General features: G+C 33.1%; 3 non-coding genes across 3 annotated transcripts; 2 read left to right on the forward strand and 1 right to left on the reverse strand.

Annotated features, from left to right (window-relative positions):
- Positions 1-1,234: 1,234 nt before the first annotated feature.
- Trnae-uuc lies at positions 1,235-1,306 on the reverse strand. Its single transcript has one exon. It is a non-coding gene; the product is annotated as a tRNA-Glu (tRNA).
- Positions 1,307-4,520: 3,214 nt separating this feature from the next.
- Trnae-uuc lies at positions 4,521-4,592 on the forward strand. Its single transcript has one exon. It is a non-coding gene; the product is annotated as a tRNA-Glu (tRNA).
- A 652-nt stretch (positions 4,593-5,244) lies between these two features.
- Trnal-aag lies at positions 5,245-5,326 on the forward strand. Its single transcript has one exon. It is a non-coding gene; the product is annotated as a tRNA-Leu (tRNA).
- Positions 5,327-22,486: the final 17,160 nt, after the last annotated feature.

Raw genomic sequence — 22,486 nt, forward strand, 5'->3', positions numbered from 1 at the left:
ATCCTTTTACTCGTGATTACAATTTTTAGACTCTACTTTGGATGCAGAAATTAATGTAGAATTCTATTTAAGTGACACTTGTGTTGACAAATATTGTCATCTCTCATTATTCTTGACAAAAACAGGACAGAACTATGATTCGCATAATCTTAACACTTGCGCCACTGTCCTAAACATAGTGAGGTCTTCCATGTCGTAATGCCGGCCCAATTATCCTCATAGATATTAAACGCACTTTCTCCAAAGCCCACTAAATAACTGGTTCAATACATCTCATCACACGACATGCTACCATTTGGTTTATAATGCCATTAAATGTTAAGTCGGCGCTTTGAATTTAAACTGAAATCTCTCAAATTTTAATATAAGTAATTCTTATTGGATATACGAAACTTGTTTCGATTTGCTACATGAAATAACTTAAGTTATATTGCCTCAGTTTAAACGAATAAACAACAGCATACAAAGAATTTTTAATAAATTACGTCTCACGAATAGTATGTCGGACGTGATTTTTCTACAATTATTTTTGGTTAGCATTATGTAGTTATCAGACATTAAGCCACAGTCAAAACACATACATGATTATGCATGAATACTTAAAAATATATATAAAACAATGCTAAACAAGAGAACAATTCTAGTGATCAATAAGTGGGCCTAAACTGTCTCCAAAACCCAAATCAATTCTGATCTTCAAAGCCAAAATAAATAAAAAAATATTAATAAAAAGATTAGTCGATACCAGAAATGTATCAAAATGTATAGAAATTGATAACAAAAACGATGTTTGATTTTTCCTGAAGTCGTGACAATTAGGGTCAGTACACACTGGACGTTGTAGCGCGTGTCGCGTGACGTCACGCTCGGGACGCGCGACACGCGGCTCATTAGCGACCGCGACGCTAGCGACATGACACATTAGCGGGGACGCCGTGCAACGGAACCGTTGACCCCCGTGTCGATTGTTGATAGTGATGTTACATGGCTATTAATATATTTATCGATATTATTTATAAGCAAATAATTATAGTTTAAAATTTATTAAAACATAACTAAAATAATAAAGTGGGTAAAATATAAAAAAATTACAAGCTTAATATCATATTACAAATCAAACTAAATCACAATATTTTTTGCACATGCAACGAAGTTTTAAAATAAAAAACATAACACAAATATTTTATTAACATTTACTATCAAATTGTTAATTGTGTCAAAAAGAAAAAGAGATTTCCCGTACCGGGAATCGAACCCGAGCCTCCTGGGTGAAAGCCAGGTATCCTAGCCACTAGACCATACGGGAGTTGAAATGCTTACTCAAAAAACAGTTTGAAATTTAGAAGCTTAATTAACCGATTAATTTTAGGTTTCTGAGACCAAAACCTCCATTTAATACATAATTAAACAATATTATTGTTATCTCTGTTTTTTTAAAGATAACGACAGGAATGATGGAATCTTTACAGAAATTTTGGTCTCACAGTTAAAAGTGATAAATTCCTTAATTTCAAACAATTTTGTTATCTTACGAGAATGTGCAGGAACTATAATAAAATTTTAAACCGTACAGTTAACTTTTGTTACTACATTCTTGAAACATATAATAGTGTAAATCAATATAAACACAATGAGATTCTAATTCAAAGTAAAAAATTTTAATTTTTAATCATAATTACGTAGAGTTAATAACAATAATCATTTATATTTCAATTTAATATTATATGTAATAGAATTTTCTATGGTAGAGTCTTATAATTTAAAGGCAAATTGATTAAGTTTCGTACTTTACCTGTACATTTAAAAGCCTTGTATAATTACTAAATGAAATATGAATTAGGTGTTACTGAGCAAAGTGTGTGAAAGAGGTCACAAGCTACCGTATGAGAAATTAAAGCATTTGAAGTAAACAACTGAAAGACACCTTATTCCTAAGGAATAGAATACAAAATTGAGTAAATAATAATAATGTTTTTAATTCGTTAAACCGTTCCGTACATGTAGTTCGTTACAGCTTTACGCTCGTACTCGGCTCATTGAATAGTTCTAATTAAAATAGTTTTATTTAAGTGTACTTTGGAATAATTTAACATGTCCGTGTACCCATTTTAATGGACTTTATTTACAATACTTCCTTATATGAATATTCTGTATTCCTCTTTTTGTTAAGTAAATAAAAATGTTAAACTGTTAAAAGTTAATTAAAATATAAAAGCGAGTTTCGTCTAAGGTATATTATCTTACATAAGAGATATATTAACCTTTTGTAGAAATTGAAAATGTACGCGCAAATAAAATAGTTTTATATTACCATGTTTAATCCTTTTAATAAAACTTTATACATATTTAAATGATTATTTCCATCAAACTCTATTCACTTCTACATCTCGTTGTTAATACTTCGACTTCCCGCGTTACACTCTTTTTCTTATCTATATTTTTTCTTAACTAAAAAGGCAAAGGTCCAACTGGCCAGTCTGCCACCTCTATACAACGCAAAAAAGATGGGATGCATAATTCTTCACTCAACACCTGTTTTGTTTCTTTTGTTTAGGAGAGTTTTGCCTAAATAAAGCTTCTACCTCTACTTAACAACCGTAAAAAATAATGTTGGATTTTATCATGAAGGTATCCCATCCAATATGCTTGTATTTAACTAACCATGACAATTAATTATATGTATTGTACAAGCAATTCAAATAATTAGTGAAAGCACAATTTTAATAGACAAGAATGTCACTGGACGACGTCCATATCTGTGAGAAAACTATTGGAATAATTTAAAGGAACTTCAATTTAATAGAGGTCAAAAAACAACTATTGTCTTTTCGTTTCGTTTTAGTAAGTTAACAAAACCTTTATCTTGACCACAATTAAGTAGTAGACATCGTAATTGCTCTGATACAATATCGCCGTCGTATCGTATGCGACGGAACAAATTGCGCGCGAAATTGATTACAATCGTTGCGACGACAAAGCTGACCAATCGGATGTTGGGAAAATAAACCGCCCTGATTGGTCGGGGGCATCGCATGCGCCATCGCACACAATGCGACTGAAATCTGAAACTTTGCGCTGACGTCCATTTTGAATACCGCATTCGATCTGGCTCGAAGGACCAAAGTTTTATTACCGCAGTGGCCATTGCTATTTTAGAAGCGTGAGTCTCAAATGAGATTTCTTCATTGTGGATTTTAAGCATTTTATTTGTAATAAAACCATGCATAAAGTGTAAAAGACGAATGAAATTTAAACAACATTTTGTAATAACATATATCTTTTGATTAAAACATTCATATTTATATTATCTGTGCAATCTTTGATCATGTTCGTTAACATAACATTAACAAGAGTTTATTTTAGAATTAGATAATTAATTATAAAGCATCTGTTTTTAAAAGCTTAATAAAATACCATAACATTCTCTTTTGTTGCCGTCATGTTTTATGTTCAAAGTAAATAAACCAATCAATTAGAAAGTCGAACTATAAAATATACTGGAACGGGTTATCTACTAACAATGAGGTGGATTTTAAAGTAGCCACACTAGGGCTGTCAAAAATATAGTTATAAATATTAACATACATTCTTAGAAGATCTTATTAATACTTCATGATAACCGATGAGAAGAGTGTAGATAAAGGTGGAGAACAAAAATAAAGACAAAAGAAATGCGTATATCTGCTTGTCAGTCATTATTTTGTCAGTTAAAAATAGCTAGTGTTCAAACTACAAAAAGAAATATAGAGAAAATTGACAGTTACTTTAAGCTACCCTATTAAAGACTTGTTAATCTATTTTTCCATTTAAATCGAACTCTGAAGCGTAAGTTGGTAAAGCCCTAAGCGTGCATAACGTAATATAAAGATGGCCTAAATTGACAACCCTAGAGGCAAGCCTGCACAGTACCGAATCAATAGCCAATTATCTCCAGCTCCCATTAGCGGCCGCGCTAGGGTTGAGGGCGCGGGCCACCGGGGACGAAGATAACAGGTGGACAACATAATTGCCTCTATCGAACATCGCAATGTTGGTTTTGTTCTACTTACTTAATGCCTTAAAACAACTATTGTAATGCTAGAATTATTCTGCGTTTCTTGCGACTTATAATGCAATAAATTTCATTTTTATTTTATGATTACTTAGTTTAAATCCTTTTAAGATAGGCAACCTTTTAACTCATTACGAACTAGTGGACGCGAACGACTTCGTCAAGGTAAAGAAAATAAGCAGCCTATATACATTATTCCCGCATGCATCAGCTACCTTTCTGCAAAGACTCGTCAAAATCGGCCCATCCGTTTCGGAGATTACCCGGAACAAATGCGGATTTGCGGACAGACAGACAGACGGACCAAAATTAAATCGGACGGTTAAAGATTGTTTTTTCGTTACCGGCAACGCGTACACCGGCAACGGTACGAAATAGATTTTTTTTCGATAGTATATAAACGGACACTCTAATTTTATTAATGTCTATGGGCCGCGGTCATATCAATATTTTGAGATATCTATCTGTATCCCGTATGGTCTAGTGGCTAGGATACCTGGCTTTCACCCAGGAGGCTCGGGTTCGATTCCCGGTACGGGAAAATCACTTTTTATAACACATCGTTATTGCCCACTTTATAATTGAAACAATATCTTTTTGTTCACTTTAAGAAAGTATACCTTATTAGTGTCAAAAAAATTTAACTTAAAATTTGGCAATCAAGAACATAGTCTGGAAGCACACATAGGCTTTATTTTTTTTTTAATTTCGCGCGGATGGAATCGCGGGCAATAGCTATAGCTAGTCTAATAATAAGTAAAATAAAATATCACTGTTATGTAAATAAATTGTTCGCGTATCAAAGAAATCAACGATTTAAATTATCATATTTATTACTGGTGCTCGTTGTTGGATCACATTTTTAAATATAAATAGTATAAATGAGGCGAGGTCGAAGATATTTTGGAAGCGTGCTGTGCTTTAGTCGTAATCGGTTTGCATTCATTATCGATACTTTATCGATGTCGATGTCTTTGTTATTTATCGATATTTAGTTGTTGGTTATTTTACAGAATAGAATACAACTTTACAGTTATTGTAAATATTTTAAGTAATTTTACCGTTAGCACTGTTTTAAACCAATAAGTAAAAACTCTATTATTTTGACTAACATTTTGTCTACGGATAAAAATAACTATAAACATTGTTAACACAATGTATTCAGTTTAAATATTTCAGAATATTTGTTATCGGGTAGCGTGGCCGAGCGGTCTAAGGCGCTGGTTTAAGGCACCAGTCTCTTCGGAGGCGTGGGTTCGAATCCCACCGCTGCCAATTGTCTTTTGGAAAACTCACTGCAAATAACTTTATGCTTTCATTTTCGGGTTAGAAATTTTTGTAACATACTTATTTATCTTATCTCCATTGAATCATAGTTATGTAAAAATTATCATGTTTTTTTTTCATGCGCTTACTTTCGATAACAACAATATACTACTATTTGAGCGTATGAAAAAATATCGATAAAATTACTGAAGAAGCATCTTGACTCGATTGACAATCCTATCTGTTAAATTAGTTACATACCCTATTTACACGTTCATTAGGTTGTAAACATTTTCTATATACCGAATAGAGAGTCGCAAATGTATGAAATGTAAATGTTTATCTAAGAATTTTTGATAACGCTATATTAAAGTATTATTTGACATTAAGATTAATTTGGTGGCTTAATTATTAATAAGTAAAATCTACGATAATGTTATATAAATTCGTTCCTTATTAGAACTGCACCAATGAATCTATTTTAATGTTATTTCCTTCTCTTAATCATTTCGTCCGGCCACCCTGACCGCCACGATAACACCGACCTTTCGACCTAACGTTGAAAAAGCTACTCCTACGTGCGCCATTTGTAACAAAACTTTACCCCACGTAGGTGTTAATTAAATGTACGCGATAATCAAACAATGAAATAGTGATTTCTCGTTTCCAACATCAATCAACGTTAAACTTATCGATATAAGTTTAAAGTTGTTAGCCCGGAGTTAGTCGATAAAATTTTCGTGTAGACTCGTCCCCTTAATGGACAAGCGTGGACAGTGATGGGGTCGTCTGTTGCTGTCGTCGCGCGCTTGTCGACGATATGTTTCAATTAGGGGGGACACGGCGCGACCGCCACATTATCGACATTATCGGCCCATCCATCGAACCGGCTCTCCCCCTTATCCCCTATCTCGTCACCTCAGACGGTCGTGCTTTGTCATTATCACTACGCCCAATTTGTACGTCGTCGGCGACGATTTTTCAATTTAATTATCGACACTATCGATAAGAATTTATTCTTCAATCACTAGCGCTATAGGATTAATGTAAGCAAGAAAATTAACACGATGTTGCTTAGACGATTTTTTTTGTTTTTTAAATTAATTTTTTTTTAATTTATTCAAATGTTATTTCCTATTTAATTTAGGTTCTTAATATAATATAAATTATAAACATGTACATTGTACTTATACCATTAATTCCGTCTGCGTAGAATCAACTTGCAAAAACTAAATAATAAATTCATTTCTTAGTCACTATATTGCATTCTGTTTACAGATAAGGGTATGTTTATTCTATTAAAAAAAATAGCAAACCGTTTGCTCAAGTTTACGCAGCATTGAGTTGGAGTAACTTAACTATGCTTCTCAATTACAAGGAGCTCGATGTGAATTTTAATTATGACATAAGAAAAAGGTTTACAACCGGCCAGTATCCTGATGACACATCTATGCGAGCTATTCTTGACTTCCTTTAAAGATGTGTTTTTGTTTGTGTTGATTATATGAAGCATTTCCTTTGCATCAATCTAATCGTGTACTTTGTCATAATACGAAAGCGCTGTATTACATCATCCATTCTATCTATTTATATACATATATCAATAAAAATTGGAGTGTCTGTGTGTAATATAAAAAAAAGACAGTCAATATTTGCGTTGCTGATAACGAAAAAATAATTTTTAATTTTTATTATGTCTGTCCGCAAGGCCGTGGTTGTACAGGTGATCTCCGGAACGTCTGGACCACAGGCAAATTATAGTTTTTTTTTTAATTCTGTGCTGACGAAGTCGCCGAAGACTGCCAGTGTTTTATAAAATGAATGTTGTTGCCTTCACGAGATTAAGAAATGGAATCAGACTAGTAAGTGACTCTGTTTTCTTTAAAGGAGGTGAAAGAGATGAATAGCACGAGTATGTTTTTGTACACATATTTCCGCATTTGAAATCTACGAATGTACATAGATAAATATAAATAACACGTGACTAATCTTGAAATTGTCAAATAGTGATTTGAATAAGTGATTAAATAAATGAAAGACAAAAAAAGCTTCACGGTTACTTAAAGTTTTTGTAGCGACAGAAACGCATTAGCGATGCACGTGGAGGGTCCAGAGTTTATAAAAAAAAGCTGAATGACATGTCATTGTTTCCAATGTATAGAGTAAGTTTATGTGTGTGGAGGCAGCTGTAACCAATGCGGTAGTTTAATTAAGGGCGAATACACTTTTGACGGACACTTGTCGCTTCCCAGTGTTTTTTGTCTACCTTCATTAAATAAAGGCACTTGTACACTAAACGGTAAGGTATTTTTTTTTAAATTTAACTTGAAACTAAAGTTTAACTACAGCTAAAAGATTTTTCTTTAATTTTATTACTTATTTTATTTATTTTAATTATTAAACATCCTAATAAGAATAAACAATTAGTAGATTTAAGTCAACTTAAGCTTGAGATGGTAGTAAAGCGATATTTAAGAGAATGAAAATGTGTATAGAAATTAGATTTTGATTCGCTTACATATCGCTTCAGTTGTGCCTCAGGCTTTACAAACCATTATCAACAATTAGTGCTAGGGGTTGACCTACAATGACGTTAATAGTTTATTTGTTTAAAATACACCCTCGTAGTTTCCATCCCCTTACCACTGGACAATAAAATGATTGACCAAGGGTAGATTACAACCCCATCATTAAGAGCTATTGATGTCAGGATAGCTTATCGTGAGATTTATCTTGACCTATTCAGATTAAAAAATTAATAGTAATTTATTTAAAAATAAAAAAAAACGGTGCCTCTATATTTGACACCTATTTGTAAGAAACTGGACAGATTTCGATTTCGGTATCGTCATCAACAAAATTGGTTTTAAAATTTATGTAGCGGTCGTAAGTATCGGACGCAAATTACACCAAAAATGTTATACTAATTTTGATGTAACTAATTACTCTATGCTCAGTGTTTTTTTTCAAATAGATACGGCCTTTAAGAAACGACAACTCCCTTATGCCGTTCTGGTGTTGCGGGTGTCCATGGGCGTCGCGTCATTTAAAGTTTAAAGCCCCCTTTATATAAAAAAAACTTTTCTTTTATAATGATACTATTTGCTTACAGAGATGATGATGATCATGATATGTGATTTTTTTTAAGTATTTAGAGTTTTGAAATAACTTAAACGTTGGAATTGCACAGCAAGCTGGGCTTAGGTTATCTATAATTAAAAAAAAACAAAACTAGAAAGTATATACACTTAAAGCTTTACGTTTTGTCAACTTTAGTAAAATATCTTTTTTATATGCGGCACTACCTCTATTAAGAAAAATACATGTACGCTATCGATACTATATTTCAAAGTCTAAAATATTAAAGTGTAATAAATCTTCTACACCGTGTGTGCAACAGATTCTTGTCTAACTCGACCTCTTGTGGGAACCCTACCCGATGTCAAAGGCCAAAGGGACACATTAAAAACATCCTCATAAAAATTTCTAATCAGGGCTGTCAATTAAAAGTTGTTCGTAATATAAAAGCCGAATGTACTAGCGTCCATCGATCAGCTAGTCGTTGCGATGTTAATTAGAGATAGCCAACAGTACCGCCGATCATAATTCAGAGATATCTTTGTGTATGCCCGAACAGGACTTTCAAATTTGTTGGCTGACAATGTGAGATATTTACTTCGAGATAAACGGCCGAAGACACGGCCCGGTCTAACGCGACTTCTGATTATAGATCTATACAAGCCTTCTTATTAACAATTGTTGACGTCTATTTAGTATAGAAAGGCTAGACACTATAAAGTTTTTTTCATTTTTAATAAAAAAAAACTACACTTTTTTTGGTAGTACTAATTCAACTATGTAAGTAAGGTAAAATCTAGGTTTATGCTAGGATATGGTCTACAATAATCAAATGGCAAGATTTGAACCTTTGACCACGCGATTAAATGGCTGTACCCATTAGGCTATTGTCGCTTAATAATGTAATATGGATTTTAACAAACGTCGTAACATTAGAACATCGTTGTCTATATTTTGTTGTTTTTATTAAAGTGATTATTGAAGTAATTGAAGTAATACAAATTATGTAAACAGTAACAAGGAACAAAAGAGCTACGAAATGGTTGTTATGGATGATTGCAAATTGCTTCATTATGATGCTTATTCATTGTCACTTAACTATTTATAAATTAGTCTCATATGATCGGTATTTTATGGCTTTTTTGTAACAAAGTTATTACTCTTATTTATGTTTTTTATTACGTTCACAATAACTTGCGGATGTACTCATATGGATAACGGGTAACTTAAAAACAGTCTCTAGAAATATCTAGAAAATTAAAGTTAATTTATGATCATAAACATTTATAAAACAAGGAAACAAAACAAACTCGTTAGATGAAACAGAAAATCGAATCTCGGTAAAATTATCTACGTATCTTAAGTTAACACAGTTCTTGTATCGACCGATTTTTAGCCGACTTCAAAAAGAAGGAGGTTATCAATTCGACTGTTTTTTTTTTTTTTTTTATGTGTGTTACCGCGAAACTCCGCCCCTGGTGGCCCGATTTTGATGAAAAATATTTTAATCGAAAGGAAGTGCTTGCAGGTGGGTCCCATTTTTTTGTTTTTTTTTAAATAACTAGAAGACTAGTAGATTTTGAATATAGCTTCAAAATTTGTTGCGAAAATTAGGGACATTTTTGCTTTCAGCGCTTACGTAGGCTAAACTATAGGACCTACATAAAAATTATGTATGGCGAATTGTAGCTCTTTAAATGTGCTAATTAAAAGTCCGCGATAGCATATATCTATCTTTTATAGTTTTCTCACAATAACCATTTTTTTCTTCAGAAACATCAATTAAATTCATGCCCTATTTCCGACGCTATTATTCGAGTTCAGTATTAACCCTTATGTAAATAAACATGTTCATTATCAAGAGAATTTAATGTAGATTATATTTGCAATTGAAACTATATCATTCTGTCTAATAGTTTAGGAGATATCGTAAGAATAAAATTACGCGGAAACGAAAAATGCTACACGAAAAGCACAATTTTGCTTTCTGGGCTTGCGTAGGTCAAACTATATGACTTACATAAAAATGATGTATGGAGTAATAATAGATCCTTAAATTTTCTAAATAAAAGTCTTCGGTGGCATATATCTATCATCTATGGATGTCTCACAAAAACCATGTTATTGTGAACAAACTTCGATTAAAATGCACACGAAAAACAGCGTCGTAAGCTTACGGCGCTATTATATTATATTCGATATGAATCCTTATCCAAATAAATATGTTTGATGGCTAGAGCATTAAATGCAGATTACATTAGCCTTTAAACTATGTAATTCTGATCAATAGTTTGGGAGATATTAAATATTTAAAAACTACGCGCATTCGAAAAATGCTAGTGCGGCGCGCGGCTGGACAAAATTATAGGCACGCTACGATGTATTAGTTCGTTAATTTTCAATTTGTATACCGATTTTGATAATTATTTCATTGTTTAAAGGATAAGTGGTTATCTGCTGTATTCTAAATTAGTTTTTGAATTGAATTACACACATATCAAATAGGAAAGTCCTTTTCTTTATTTGTCTTATTTATGTCTTTATACGTATTAACGAAATTTGTAATTGAACTTCAAATTCACTAAAAATTGTGAAATAAAACAAAAATTTTAAGAAAAAAAAATAGCCGACTTCAAAAAAAAAAACAATCTCAAACAAAATGCACTCAAAAGTAACCTAAAAAAACGAATTTCAAACAAAATGCACTCAAAAGTAACATAAAAAACAATTTCAAACAAAATGCAATCAAAAGTAACCTAAAAAAACCAATTTCAAACAAAATGCACTCAAAAGTAACATAAAAAAACAATTTCAAACAAAATGCACTAAAAAGAAACAAAATAATGTCATGAAAACTCTCTAAACTCTAGTAGTTAGTAGTAGGGGCTCAGTTTTCCGCAACTCCACGACAAGCGCGTATTTTGCGTGTCTCTAAACTCTAAAGAAAGTTCTCTTCTTTCTTGTAACATGTCTATATTGTATAATTATTGTTATTTTGGAGTCGGTTTCGGCCTAAGTAGGGACATAAACGTAAGTATGTCTAATACATCTCAAATATAAAATTTCATCTATTTACTTCGGCCGACACCGACTGCGAAATAACAATAATTATACAATATAGACATGTTACAAGAAAGAAGAGAACTTTCTTTAGAGTTTAGAGACACGCAAAATACGCGCTTGTCGTGGAGTTGCGGAAAACTGAGCCCCTACTACTAACTACTAGAGTTTAGAGAGTTTTCATGACATTATTTTGTTTCTTTTTAGTGCATTTTGTTTGAAATTGTTTTTTTATGTTACTTTTGAGTGCATTTTGTTTGAAATTGGTTTTTTTAGGTTACTTTTGATTGCATTTTGTTTGAAATTGTTTTTTATGTTATATTTAGTAATAACAGACTGCTTCTTCTGTCTACTTCGAGAAAATGCGAATATTAAGATGGATGTGTGTTGTAACAAGATTGGATAGGATACGAAATGAGTATATTGGAATAAGTCTGAAAGTAGCACCTGTAGTAGAACAATTGAGAAGTTAAGGTTTAGAGTGACATATGCTTGTTTTAAGGAGCGAAGAATCACATGTGACTTTAAATATGAGTGTGGACGGATACACCAGTAGAGGTAGGTCTAGGAACAGATGGATGGATTGTTGGAAAGGCGACATGATTAAGAAGGGTGTGACGACTGACATGACGGTAGACTATATGAAGGACGTAAACCAGGTGCGCCAACAAGTAAGTAGGACAAGGACAGGGAGATGAATCTGCTTCTACTGCTATTTGCGATCAATGTATACTCACCTTAAGAATTTCATCAAATTAATGCATACTACTATCATCTATTACGTCATTAATTAAAACATAATTAATCTTGCCACTGTTAGAAATATTCTCTTTAGTTTATCTCGTTCACTTATGAGCTATCTAGATTTATACAGATCTGATAAATTTAATTGCGTCTTAGATAAACTATTACAGATTGGATATCCATTAGTTAATAGGAAGTTGTTTTCATATTTAGTAACATTAATGGCTTTTAGTCTCACGCAATTTAAATATGTTTTTGATGATTTAATCGCTTCTGGAGTAGAGATATAATCTTCTATACCTATATATATATATATAAAGTCGTGTTAGTTACACTATTTATAACTCAAGCACGACTGAATCGATTTGACTGAAAATTGGTGGGCAGGTAGCTTCGAACCAGAAAACGAACGTAGGATATTTTTTACCCCGTTTTCTATTTTTTATTCTTCGCAGACGAAGTCGCGGGTAAAAGCTAGTACATAATATTTTCTGATGATTCATTTTAACGAGCAAGAAATTCACACGATGTTCAAGTGACTAGTACCCAAAGATATCTTGAACAGTTTGAGTGCGTTGCCTAATTTTATTAGTGAAAACGATGGCAACAAAATTAATATCAATTAAATCGTTTATTCGCTAAGTACCCTTACAATTTTGTATACCAATGTTATTAAACGAAGAATTCCATTTAATCTTTCGTCCTAATAAATCCCGGTTACACTTAGAACCTTATCTGTTGTAAAAAAACCACAGTCTAGCAATACACGTTCTAATGTACAGATGAATGATCAAATAAAAAGAACAGCGAAAAGATTTATCGTATCCCTAAAGCTCGCTCCAAATCGTGCTCTGAGCATTAGTTTAATTAAGCTAATGAATTGAGATTAAACTAAGTTAGAGTGAGTTATTTGTGAGCGTCGCCCGCGATGCGCCGATGGATTAATTACACGATCGTACCTATCAATATCAGTCGGCGTGACGAGGTCGTTATTTGTCGGACCCGATATGTTTGATCGATTTTCGATCGTAGTTGAAAAAGTCATTATTTACATCGCGACTGCTCTGATTTCTTTTAAGAAAACGTACGTTTATTAACAAATACATCTGGCGTTGTGTGATATGACAGAAAGTAGGTACTGGGAAAATAGTGCAAAATTGTCGATGGATAGATGTGTTCCAACGTAACTTCAGACATTTGGAATAGTATCGAATACCACACAGAGTTACTTTTTTATTAATTCCACGCGATCGCTGTCCCAGGCAGCTAGTATTATAGAAATGTTTTTTTCATTTTGTCTCTTTTAAATTCTACATAAGACCTTAGTACTACAGTTTACGGCAAAACTATGAATATATTAAATAGTACAGTCAGCTGCATAACATGTACACATTCACAAAACTTTAGAAACTTGTACAGGCTTTTTGTTTAAAATATATATATACATGTATCTGCTTCCGAGCACAAACACATGTTATAAACATATATGTGCATAAATATTTTTGAAACAGAAGGCCTATATAAGTTTCTAAAATGTTATAAATGTGTAACATATTTATGCAGCTGACTGTACATACAGAAGTAAAAATTAATCTACAAACAGTAGAAACGTCGTGAATAGAAAGGAGTACATGTGGTGTGTTCTTATCGATTCGAACCCGTAAACAATACGGAACTATTAATAGCGAATTCGTGCGTATAATCACTTTACTGATCCCACGAGATGCATTCGTGTTGGCCAGCAAACTTTCTACTTGCAGCTTTTATAATTTGAAAAAAAAAAACCGCAGTAACTCGGTTTTATATTAACGATATTGTGGTCTAATTTAGAATTAACTAGTATGGTAATTAAGGCTTAGTAGATTCTAAAAATCAAAATGCTCTACCAAATAAAGGAACTTATTCCAACAAACAATCAAGAGAAGTGTCGACAAATTAAAGTATGTTAAAATAAAATTTCTATTTACTACTTTTTACCGTGCGAAAGTATAACAGCAATAACATTTTCATTTAATTCATTTTTAAACAGATGTTACAAATTTAAATATACTAAGACTACGAAAGTCGCATTTCACTTAGAAGTCAAACAGTCGTACTGAAGTGACGCCGTGTAACGTGAGTGACGTCGAGTGACGTGGAGGGACGCAGTCGGCGGCGTCAGTCTAAACTGCTGAAGGAAGCGTTCGACTTCAACTTGTCAAGTTATACATGCAACTTGACAGTGCTGAATCTAGCTTTATTTACATTGAATAAAACTAACTGTATTATTTTACTTTTACGAAACATAACATATATCTCAAGGTAGGTTAAGGAGTTACATAGAAGATTAGAGTCAGAAAGTAAGTCTAAATGAAAGAAAATTGTCTCAGATCAACTGAATCTTTATTGTGTAGTTCGTAAGCTCAACAGCGTGAACTTTACAGTTATCCAGATGCAGTGATCATTAAATAGGTTAGAATCAGCGATGTGTTCATGCAATGAATTTGAATATATCAGATGGTGGATCCCCACAAATCAGTAGTACCGCCGTACTCCATTACTTACGGCAGCTATACTCTGACATTTCCTCGGCTAGGGCACCGATTTAAATCACCACGGTATCGGGGCCCGCGCCTGTTTTTATATGGAATCGTGCAAACCCGAGATATATGCATTAGTTTGTATAAATAGTGAGGTCGGATATATCTTTGATAATTACGCTATGTGGATTTATATGGTGAATACGTTTTAAATATGCGAGGGAGTGTCTGAATATTTGAGGACAAGAAAATGTTTTGCTGTTGTCAAAGCAACTAGGGTAGTGAATCGTCAATTGTCTTATACATGAAAAATATTTTCCAGATTTCTGTAAGACGCGACTTTTTAAGGAATATAGCGTAATATAGTTTTTACGTAAACCGTAAAATGTCAACTCTTATAGAATCGTCAATACTACCCATTGGTTTCTGAGACCAAAATCTCTGTGTAAAACATATCGCCATGGCTATCATTATCTTTAAGTACTAGAATGGCGGCCACGTACAGGTCGACGCAGCGTGGGCAGTCCTCCCGCAAGATGGACCGATGATCTGGTCAAGGTTGCGGGAGTATCATGGATGCGGGTGGCACAGGACTGATCATCGTGGCGATCTTTGGGGGAGGCCTATGCCCAGCAGTGGGCGTTACGAGGCTGAATGGATGGATGGATGGATCATTATCTTTCACAAATTAGAGATAACAATATGTTTTAAATGAATAATTTGGTCTCGGAAACCCACCGTAAATGACATAATAATTAAGTGGTTACACTTAGAGTCCCTTAAACAAATATTCTTAGATACTTCTTAACTCTCTCCGTTCGTAAGTTAGTCTTTGATTTAAAACAATATATAGCCTTGACATTTGAACAATGTTTCCTTCGAAGCATTGTTAAATTGGCAACTGTATCAATAACCGTTAAAAGTATCCATTTAAATGATAGCGATCTGAGACGTGTCGCGAAGCGGCGACCTGTGGTAATTAAGGCCACGTATCGAACGCAACTATAAATCGGAAATCCTATCTTGAACTATCTGGAGATAGCGTATCTGGGCGGTGGTGGTATTAGGAATTAGTAATTAATAGTGATGTACTCATTAACTGTGGCAATTAGGTCGAGTACCGTTTGATATCTTTAACTAATCGGTAAAAGAAATATGTAAGAATTTTACAGTTTATCACGTCACTTCAATGACTTTGAGTTGAATGAGTAACCTAGTGGAAAAAGTCCATACTAAACATATTATAAATTAAAGGTTAAAACATTATTTAAAATGTACCACAACAAAAATAACATAACCCTCAAGACGAGCTCGTAACTCTGTGAAATAGATAGAGAGTACCTCCATTTGGCTCTGTCCTAACACACCTTTTTTATATCATAAGGTGGCAAACGAGCAAGCGGTTACATGAATCCGCCTTAATAGCGAAGCGACCGCTGCCCAGAGACATCCGCAATTGCAGATGCGTTGCCTACCTTAAATCGCATAGGAAGAGGATATATCGTCTTTCTGTGCGTCCCCTCCTCTATCAAATCCACTTCCCCTTCCCATCCTTTCTTTATAAGAAAAGAGTGAGAAGGGAACATGAACTAAAATTAGGCCTCCGGCATCACACTCATCAGACGGAACGCGGAATTGCTTCCAATTCACGCTTGTCTTCTGTGTGGTCGTGGTATTGTACCGGTCGACCCGGCCCATTTGTACACCCAACAAAAATGGTTATTGCGAGATCTACCACCTCTCTTGCTTATTTAAAATAAAGTCACTATAATTCTAATTATTTCTATGTAATTGCACCTTTATAATATGACATACAAATATTTATTTTTACGTGATATCTGTTTTCAGTATTTCCACACCATTCATGCGTAACGAAAAGTTATTCATTTTTTATTGCATAAGAAATTACAATCTCATTCGGTCTTTTTAAACGATAACAAAATGCATGTCATCGTGATAATTACAATTATAAAAGCTTGTTAACACGCTATTTGTGACAACGTGACAAATCTTTAGGAAGTTAACACGTGAATCGCGTGATCAAATTACATAACGTGACACTTGTATTAAGACATTGTTATCTCTGTTTTGTTAAATATAATGAAAAGGGATGACAATATGTTTTATACATTTGTTTGGAGTAATGTAAACACATTGTATCGCGTGTTCGAATGTAAACCTTTATTGATGATCGTGTAATCGCTTCACACTTACGTTTTATAACCGAATTAGATTTATTCGATATGGGTCTGTAACAACTGATTTTTATGGTCACGTTACAGTGTAAAACAGCATCGTCAATTCATATAATATTAGTTTTTGTTTAGTTAATAATATGCAAAAATATTATTAAAATTCAATTCATTTCAATTCAATTCGTATACATTTGTGGTAACTTTTCAAATCAGTATAAAATGTATTATATTCCAAATTCTTGGAAAATAATACAAATGCATGACATGCTTTAAGTATATTTTGCGTAATTTGTTTTCTAAAATATCTGAAATAGTCACATAATTTATAATCTTACTAATATTAAAAATGCGAATATTTAGATGGATGAATGTTTGTTTGAACGTATCTCCGGAACTGCTCAACGGATCTTGATGAAATTTTGCACAGAAATAGAATATAGTCTGGAAGAACACATAGGCTTCTAAGTTTTTTTTTTAATTCCGAGCGGACGGAGTCACGGGCGACAGCTAGTCTATAATAATTAGCAGTTACTTTTCCTATATAAAAATAAAATAAATTTCTTGATGTTTTCTTTATAGTTACTCTGTGGTTCAGGAATTTTTAAAATCCCTATTAATTGTACAATCACGTGTTATAAAAGTATTTATTATGTTTGTCGGTTTGTACACAAGCTTATTAGTATCCGGTACATAGAACTAGCGTGTCATAATACTCTCGGATAACACGTGTATTTTTATAATGAACTCAGATTTATGTAAGATCATTATTAAGTATCGAAAAACACGTTACAACTTTTGAAACGTGAGTTCGCACCGTTGAAAAAATTATATTAAACATGTTAACTCCCAAACCATACCATCTTTAGTGTGAATATTTTGACATTTCGGGCTAATAGTTACATTACATTGGTTGTTTGGACTGGCTAATAAGACTTGTTTCAATGGCGAGAAAACTCCAACTAATAAAAAGTAAATAAAACTCGAAGTTCATAAATGAAATGTAAATTTTATTTATCATTTAAGCATTTTGAAATGTATACTCAGACTTGACATGGAAAAAGATGGATAAAAGAAGGGAGATCTTTCTGTATCACCTCCGGCAATTTATGTCGGTGGTTTAGGGGTTAAGCACTTGATTTGCAATCTGCAGGTCCTGAGTTCGAATCCCGCCATATACCAATCTGTTTTTCGATTGACATATGTACATTTATCCGACGTTCTTACCGTGAAGGAAAACATCGTGATGCAACCTGCACATATCTGAGAAGAAATTCAATGATATGTGTGAAGTCAACCAACACGTACTGGATCAACGTGGTTGACTATGGCCTAGTCACCACTAACTTGGAGTAGGCTCCGAGCCCTTCGGTGGGGACGTATAGTGATCTGATTATGATGGTTGTAGTTTTATGCGGGAGTGCCCTTGCAAATTAAGCGATATCAGGTGCATTTTTCCAATTATAAACTCGAATTATTTAGAATAAACAAGTTTCTAATGATCGTTTTAAAGTTATATCCATTATCAAGAACAGTTACAAGACGAGTAGTTGTTGTAACTAGGCGTCGCAACATCGAGCCGAGCTGTACTTTGATAAATGGATTCCAATATAATGTTTTGTAATATTATTTATCACAATCGAAGCACCGACATGCTTAAATTAATCAAATGGCATTGTAACGCAGTGTAGGTAAATGAGCACTTGAACATTTTGAAATTGACGTTTTAATTTGGTATGTGATTTTGGAGGAATATTTAAGTAACAAAAGTGTTTATGTTGATGTCTTTAGTCCGATTATTTTCCCTTTGTATTTTTATAATTACATTTAAACAAAAGCTAGTGTAACAAATGAATGATAGAAAAAAAATAATAGAACTCATTCTCTATTAAACGTTTTACATAATTTTTGTGTATGCTGCTAAGATTGTAAGATTTCCATAGCAGAAAATCTGTATAAAATTTGTCAACCAACTCATTTCTTTTTAAAAAAAAACGAAGACATTAAAGATTATAAAAGGTTTCGGCAGTGAAAGTGGTAGACGCCAGGAACAACAACATCAGTTGCACATTCGTGCCGGCTCGTCTAGTGAAATACCACAACCACACAGAAGACAGACGTCAAGTGGAAGCAATTCTGCGTTTCGTCTGATGAGTGTGGTGACGGAGGCCTAATCTTAGTCCTCTTTCTCTACCATTTTCTTAAAAGGAAAGGATGGGAAGGGAAGGTGAATTTGATGGAGGAGGATATGCATAGGAAGGTTAAATATTGTCTTTTTGTGCGTCTCCTCCTTCGTCGATTGAGGGTAGGCAACGCATCTGCAATTGCGAATGTCTATGGGCAGCGGTCGTTTCGCCATTTCGGCGAATTCATGTGGCTGCTTGCTCGTTTGCCACCTTGTAATATAAAAAAACGCACGGTATAACACATATATTAATTGAAATCGGGCCAACACATTCGTGAATGTCAACAAAAAGAACATCTTTTTATAATGACTCATGGAGTCATTATTAATTAGAACGAATTCTCCGTCACTGATGAATGTGGACTAAGATTCGCGCCGTGAGAATGTACGTGTGACCGTACGATCGCGAATGCGGCCACTATGCAATTTGTCTAAGCAAATTGTATTGAATGGGCCAATTGTCACTGGCCAAATGTATACGTCACTTTGCTATTGATTGATGCTACTTCATCAATAAGTATTTAAAAATATAATTTTTGTAGGCAAATCACGAAAGGTCAGAATTCACGATCGATCGGTGACATACCAATCGCAGCCGGAATATTTGTTTAGATATTTGTTTTTTTTTTTGCTATCTGTCAACCGAATTATTTTGACACAGACTTAATAAGATGATATTGGATTTATTTGACCACTACACTGACTTTGAAAGCTATTACGAGTTTTGACTTGTAAATACTCATATAACATCTTTCTATTAGACTGATTAAAATAAACATTCTAATATGTTGTCACAAATACTTATATAAGCTTAAAAATTATAAACATATTAAAATAAAGTATACAGCCGTAGTTTTAAATTAACGAATGCTCTATAAAGTATTAAGAAAAAGAGTCACAAAAGCTCTAAAATCATAGCCATCTGTATAAATATACAAAATAAATATTCCATAATATTAAGTATAGCTAATATTATTATATAAATAACACACACACAGATGTGTGCAGATGCAAGTACTGTTTGCTGTTGTGTAGGTGTAATGCACTAACTAAATATTTAAAAATAGCCGACTTCAAAAAAAAACAATCGCAAACAAAATGCACTCAAAAGTTACCTAAAAAAACCAATTTCAAACAAAATGCACTCAAAAGTAACCTAAAAAAACCAATTTCAAACAAAATGCACTCAAAAGTAACATAAAAAAAAATTCAAACAAAATGCACTAAAAAGAAACAAAATAATGTCATGAAAACTCTCTAAACTCTAGTAGTTAGTAGTAGGGGCTCAGTTTTCCGCAACTCCACGACAAGCGCGTATTTTGGGTGTCTCTAAACTCTAAAGAAAGTTCTCTTCTTTCTTGTAACATGTCTATATTGTATAATTATTGTTATTTCGCAGTCGGTGTCGGCCGAAGTAAATATATGAAATTTTATATTTGAGATGTATTAGACATACTTACGTTTATGTCCCTACTTAGGCCGAAACCGACTCCAAAATAACAATAATTATACAATATAGACATGTTACAAGAAAGAAGAGAACTTTCTTTAGAGTTTAGAGACACCCAAAATACGCGCTTGTCGTGGAGTTGCGGAAAACTGAGCCCCTACTACTAACTACTAGAGTTTAGAGAGTTTTCATGACATTATTTTGTTTCTTTTTAGTGCATTTTGTTTGAATTTTTTTTATGTTACTTTTGAGTGCATTTTGTTTGAAATTGGTTTTTTTAGGTTACTTTTGAGTGCATTTTGTTTGAAATTGGTTTTTTTAGGTAACTTTTGAGTGCATTTTGTTTGCGATTGTTTTTTTTTGAAGTCGGCTATTTTTTTTTCTTAAAATTTTTGTTTTATTTCACAATTTTTAGTGAATTTGAAGTTCAATTACAAATTTCCTTAATACATATAAAGACATAAATAAGACAAATAAAGAAAAGGACTTTCCTATTTGATATGTGTGTACTTCAATTCAAAAACTAATTTAGAATGCAGCAGATAACCACTTATCCTTTAAACAATGAAATAATTATCAAAATCGGTATACAAATTGAAAATTACCGAACTAATACATCGTAGCCTGCCTTTAATTTTGTCCAGCCGCGCGCCGCACTAGCATTTTTCGAATGCGCGTAGTTTTTAATTATTTAATATCTCCCAAACTATTGATCAGAATTACATAGTTTAAAGGCTAACGTAATCTGCATTTAATACTCTAGCCATCAAACATATTTATTTGGATAAGGATTCATATCGAATATAATATAATAGCGCCGTAAGCTTACGACGCTGTTTTTCGTGTGCATTTTAATCGAAGTTTGTTCACAATAACATGGTTTTTGTGAGACATCCATAGATGATAGATATATGCCACCGAAGACGTTTATTTAGCAAATTTAAGGATGTATAATTACTCCATACATCATTTTTATGTAAGTCATATAGTTTGACCTACGTAAGCCCAGAAAGCAAAATTGTGCTTTTCGTGTAGCATTTTTCGTTTCCGCGTAATTTTATTCTTACGATATCTCCTAAACTATTAGACAGAATGATATAGTTTCAATTGCAAATATAATCTACATTAAATTCTCTTGATAATGAACATGTTTATTTACATAAGGGTTAATACTGAACTCGAATAATAGCGTCGGAAATAGGGCATGAATTTAATTGATGTTTCTGAAGATAAAAATGGTTATTGTGAGAAAACTATAAAAGATAGATATATGCTATCGCGGACTTTTATTTAGCACATTTAAAGAGCTTCAATTCGCCATACATCATTTTTATGTAGGTCCTATAGTTTAGCCTACGTAAGCGCTGAAAGCAAAAATGTCCCTAATGTTCGCAACAAATTTTGAAGCTATATTCAAAATCTACTAGTCTTCTAGTTATTTAAAAAAAAAAACAAAAAAATGGGACCCACCTGCAAGCACTTCCTTTCGATTAAAATATTTTTCATCAAAATCGGACCACCAGGGGCGGAGTTTCGCGGTAACACACATAAAAAAAAAAAAAAAAAAAAAAATACAGTCGAATTGATAACCTCCTTCTTTTTGAAGTCGGCTAAAAAATTATGCAAAAGGTAAACCCATTAGGTCAATATGTTTGCATTCTGTTGACCTCTGTCTTGTTTTCGGATTAATATCGCCAGGTGGCGTTTTAGTTATACTTGTTTATTTTAAAGAATATTTCGAATCGAATCGAAAGTTTTTTGAATTTGATGAATTCTTCGTGAGTGTTTTATTCTTTGATAAATATTGTTCTTTGAAAACTTTTTATATTTTGAAAGAGGTTTTATAATTTTATTGGAATTTGAAAAAATCGATCGTTATATTCTTGTTGAATCACGAAAGAATTAAAATACACTTTTGAAGATGAAACCGTTTGTTTAATT

This window comes from Papilio machaon, chromosome 17 (assembly GCF_912999745.1).
Source record: "Papilio machaon chromosome 17, ilPapMach1.1, whole genome shotgun sequence".
NCBI lineage: Eukaryota > Metazoa > Arthropoda > Insecta > Lepidoptera > Papilionidae > Papilio > Papilio machaon.